The sequence below is a fragment of the Monodon monoceros genome, unplaced genomic scaffold (assembly GCF_005190385.1).
Source record: "Monodon monoceros isolate NGI ecotype Baffin Bay Population unplaced genomic scaffold, NGI_Narwhal_1 Super_Scaffold_13, whole genome shotgun sequence".
In the NCBI taxonomy this organism is placed as follows: Eukaryota; Metazoa; Chordata; class Mammalia; order Artiodactyla; family Monodontidae; genus Monodon; species Monodon monoceros.
Window position 1 is genome coordinate 37,884,152 of NW_021703769.1, and position 4,599 is coordinate 37,888,750.

The window sequence follows — 4,599 nt, forward strand, 5'->3', positions numbered from 1 at the left end:
AAGAAAAAAGGTTTCTATAGGACTCTGAACCTCCACAGATGCCAAGTAAGCAAACACAGAGAAGGAAATGTACTTGCTTATTTCTTGAAAACATAGCTCAGTCATATAATCAAGTGATAAAACACAATGCCTCTTACTTTAATGTCTGGGTTTAAGAAAATCTCTCTATATAACTCTTTAGTATGTTTTCCTCACAATTCAACCGGGTTTAATGTCTGGGTTTAAGAAAATCTCTCCATACAACTCTTTAGTATGTTTTCCTCAAAATTCAACCGGGAATGGTTTTACATGATGAATTGAGCCATCAATTACGAGGTGAAAAACACACGTGTGAACTACAAACTTTAAATGGATAACAGACAAGTAGGAAGTGTTTATCAACAACTGTATGCATATGAGAACTTGTTACTTAATCTTTTTGAAATCAGGTTTAGAATTCTGATGAAATACACAGCATTTAAAACCTTTTTAGAATTCAAGACTGCATAGTGTTTTAAACATATCTGTTTACTGATTGTTGGGTTAATCAAAGACTGTATTCATTTTTGTTATTTACCCATATAATCAATTTAAAAAAGGTTTTAAAAGTATAAAAATGACTAAACCTCAAAGAAAAGTTCTACAAGACAGAAGGATACTAATAAAACTTGAGAGAGATCCCATTTACAATAGGAAGAGATAGTCAACACTGCAATTACTGAAGAGATTAAAAAAAAAAAACCTTGCAGAGTAAGAACAACTGGAAATGTATGGAATCAAATGTGATAGGACTAACCAAATAAGACCTAGGCGTGGCAGATTAAATTAATTAATGCCTGTATCCATTCTCGGCTTGCCAATGTGGCTTACTTTGGCTAATGAAACAGTGTCAACTTGATGTAATCAGAGGTTTTAAAATGTGCTTGGGTATTTTCACAGTTTCTGGAGGGCCACCACTGCTCTGAGAACACACCTGGGCTAGCCTACTGGAGACGAACAGACCACGAGGAGCAGTGCTGAGCTATTCCAGTTGACCATCCTAGATCAACTAGCTTCCAGGCACCCCACCTGGCCTAGAAGCAGAACTGCACAGCAGGCCCAGAGATTCGATGGAAGCAATAAAGGTTGTCTTAAAGCCACTAATTCCTAGAGTGGTTTATTACTGAGAGGTATTGGGTATACCTGATATGTTAGGTACAGATAATCAACAATGACTGGAGTAGAAAACAAGGTGGGAAATTTTTGTCATGAATGTGAGTTAGCTCTTATACTGGCAGTAGGATGTTGAGTGCAAGAGTTAAACATATTAAATAAATGTAGGCATCATAGAAAAGTTTTGTGATCCCATTGTCAGAGGTGTTTCTCTATTAGGAGATTTTCTAAACAATCATAAAGTAAAAATTCCACAGAACAAATACAGAAGTGCCAACACACAACAGTTCTCACCAAGCACTGAAGTAAATCTTTACCTGGAATTGTCCATGTTACATCAGAACTCATGGCCTGAATAATCAAAGCTTGGAATTTTATTAGCAATTGTTAATTTTATTAAGAAATACTAGTGATGCACATGTGCCACGTATGCTATATATGCTACACCGCTAGTATGTTTCAGCATGATTTTTAAATGCTATTGGTTTCAAGTAAAGAACAACTGACACTGGTCTCATAATATTTAAGTTTTGATAATGCCTTAAATAAAACTAGTGATTCTCAAACTTAGTTGCATATTAGAATCACCCGAATTTCTTTTTTCATCCCAATGTCCAGGTGATGCCCTAGAGCAAATACACTAGAATCATGGCACCATGACACAGGCATCAACATTTTTTCATCTTTTCTCAGGTGATTCCAATGTGCAGCCACTTTTGAGAATCAACAACCTAGTCCTAGATCTGTGCTGTCCAGCTCGATAGCAACTAGTCACATGTGGCTACTAATTATTTGAAATTGCAGTCTGAATTAGGATGAGCTGTAAGAGGAAAATACAAACCAGATTTTGAAGATGTAGTATGAAAGCAAATGTAAAATATTTCATTAATAATTTTTTATATTTATTACATGATGAAATGATAATATTTTGAATATCTGGATTAATGCATTATTGAAGTTAATTTCACCTGGTTTTACTTTTTAAAATGTTACTAGAAAATTTTAAATTTCATATCTAGCTCAAATTTGTGGCTAACATTTCTTTCTTAGCACTGACCTAGACTGTCCCATTAAACTAGAATATAAGGGATATAAATAATTTTAATATTCATGTGACTTTACAAAACCTTGCTTAATGTAGTATGTGTTTACATTCTGGAAAACTGGATATAATTTTCTGTAGTGTAGGAGGTTCATTTTTAAAGAAACAACCCTCTATAACCCAGTACTGGGTTTGTCGCACAGTTTTTGTCGTTGCTTATGCAAAATAATTTACATGCATTTAATTTTAATGATTATACTCAATTTAATATTTTAAATGTCATATTGATGGAACGTTTACTTAGGATTTAAAACTACAGGTATAATTAAAATGTGCAAAAGTCATCTTATTGAAAAGTTGTGTGTCAATGACATTTTGTCAGTGGGATAAAATATTAAAGGGAGGTAGAACTGGAAAAAATAATAGATATTGTGCCTGCTAGCCATTTTATATTATATTTTGATTTTTCATGATCAAATATTCTTATAATAAGAAATACTTATATTGCCATTCTCTTTACTGAGTAGGCAACATTCTACTTGTGATACTCACCAGGTTGAATTCTTTTGAATAGTATTAATTTTAAAAAATCATGGAGAAAAAAAAAATCATGGAGAGAGGATGCTGTGTATAAATCTGTAGTGCAGAGCTATGTATTAGTTCTAATTTTAAACCATTTAATGTGAGCACATTGGTTAATTCTGCAAGGCACCATTCCAGAGTTGGTAATTTTTAAAACAAATTTGGCCCAGGATTTATTTTAACTTATTTCACATCTCCTATTATCATCATTATTATTCATCAGATGATAATTAACATCCATGGCTGGAGGCTATTCCTTTCAATTTTATTAAAACTCTTCCTTTTCTAGTATAGAGTTTCCTTTAATCCCAGATTAATTTATTTCCCACTCACTGTGGCAAAGCTCCTGAAATGAATATATTCACAAATTCTTATAATAAAATAACATCCTGATTATTTAAAAATTACTAAAATGCTGTGTATTTCCCCTAAATCACTTGCTTTTGTCAGTCCTGCAGTTGGCTTACTCTCATCCACAGTGGAATATTTCATTCTCAGCCAAAAGGAAAATGGGGGTCACATCATGACAGCCCTGGCTACAGAACAAACATGATGGCCATCTCTGTCCACCTGGCTCATGGTTTCCAACTCAATTATTCCTTGTCCTTTTATGAACTCCAATCCCCACTGTTTGTTATTGTCATGTTAGATTTTTATGTATTCTCCTCATAAATCTTCATGAGGTCAGGGGAATTTACCTAAGTTTTTTTTTTTTTAACTCCAAAGTTAAATTCTCCTTTAAACAAAACAACAGCCATGACGGAAAAAGAAAGAGGAAACGAGGAAAAGAGGAGCTTTTACCTCTGAATGGCTTGTAAAGGCCCCTGCTGCCTCACCCTCTCTTATTATACCCTGTAAACTCTGAACTGAAGCAAGTGAGTCAGGGGAATGAGAATGTTATTTTATTTAACATTTACCAGCTTTGTTCAAACTTTTTTTAAAAGATGCTGCTCTACCCCATTGGCTTGTGCCAAACCAAACTGTGCAAAGTACAACTGGCTCAATCATTTATGCCCCTCCTAAGGCGCTTGCCACATTCTGCCTTACATTATAGCTATGGACTCATAGGCTCTTTGATCAATTCCCCAAGGGCAAGGAGGTTGCCTAGTACATAACAAATGGCAATATCTGTAGATTAAATGGAATATCTTATCCATTTTTGCATGCTCCCAATAGCTACAGGATTGTCCCAAAAGGGATTCAATAAACACACTGATTGAATGCTACATCATGCATCTACTCTGAGACTAAAAATTATTTCCAGTGTAAACTCTCCTTAGGTTGCTCCATCCTAGCAGCAAGTAGTTAATTGTACTGGCACTTAAATTGAAATAAAATGTTCAGACGTGAAATCATGTCACTGCTTTGCATGCCTGGTGTTTTAAGAGTACAACTAGAGTCTATCTTTAGGCTCATTAGGCATTTATTTGAAAATAATTAAAATATTCATACGTATCACCTTTTTGGTATATCATAGCTAGGGAGACCAAAATTGTGTTATCTCCTATATCAATTTTTTAAATTTAATAGTATTACCCAGTGAACTGAGAAAATCTCACAGTGCCAATATCCACACTCTCTCCTCTTTTGGTTTCTGCTTCTGGTATTCATTTACAAGTAATAGCAGTTGCCATTTATTCAGACCCTAGCATGTGCTGGGTGCTTTACCCATTTTTATTTAATTTGTCATAACCTTATAAGTTAAAGATTATAATCCCCATTTTTCAGATTCAGATGATAATTAACTCATGTAATCTTCATAACCTTGCAAGGTATATTAGTCAGGGTTCTTCAACTAGAGAGAGAGAGAGAGAGAGAGAGAGAGAGAGAGAGAGAGAGAGAGA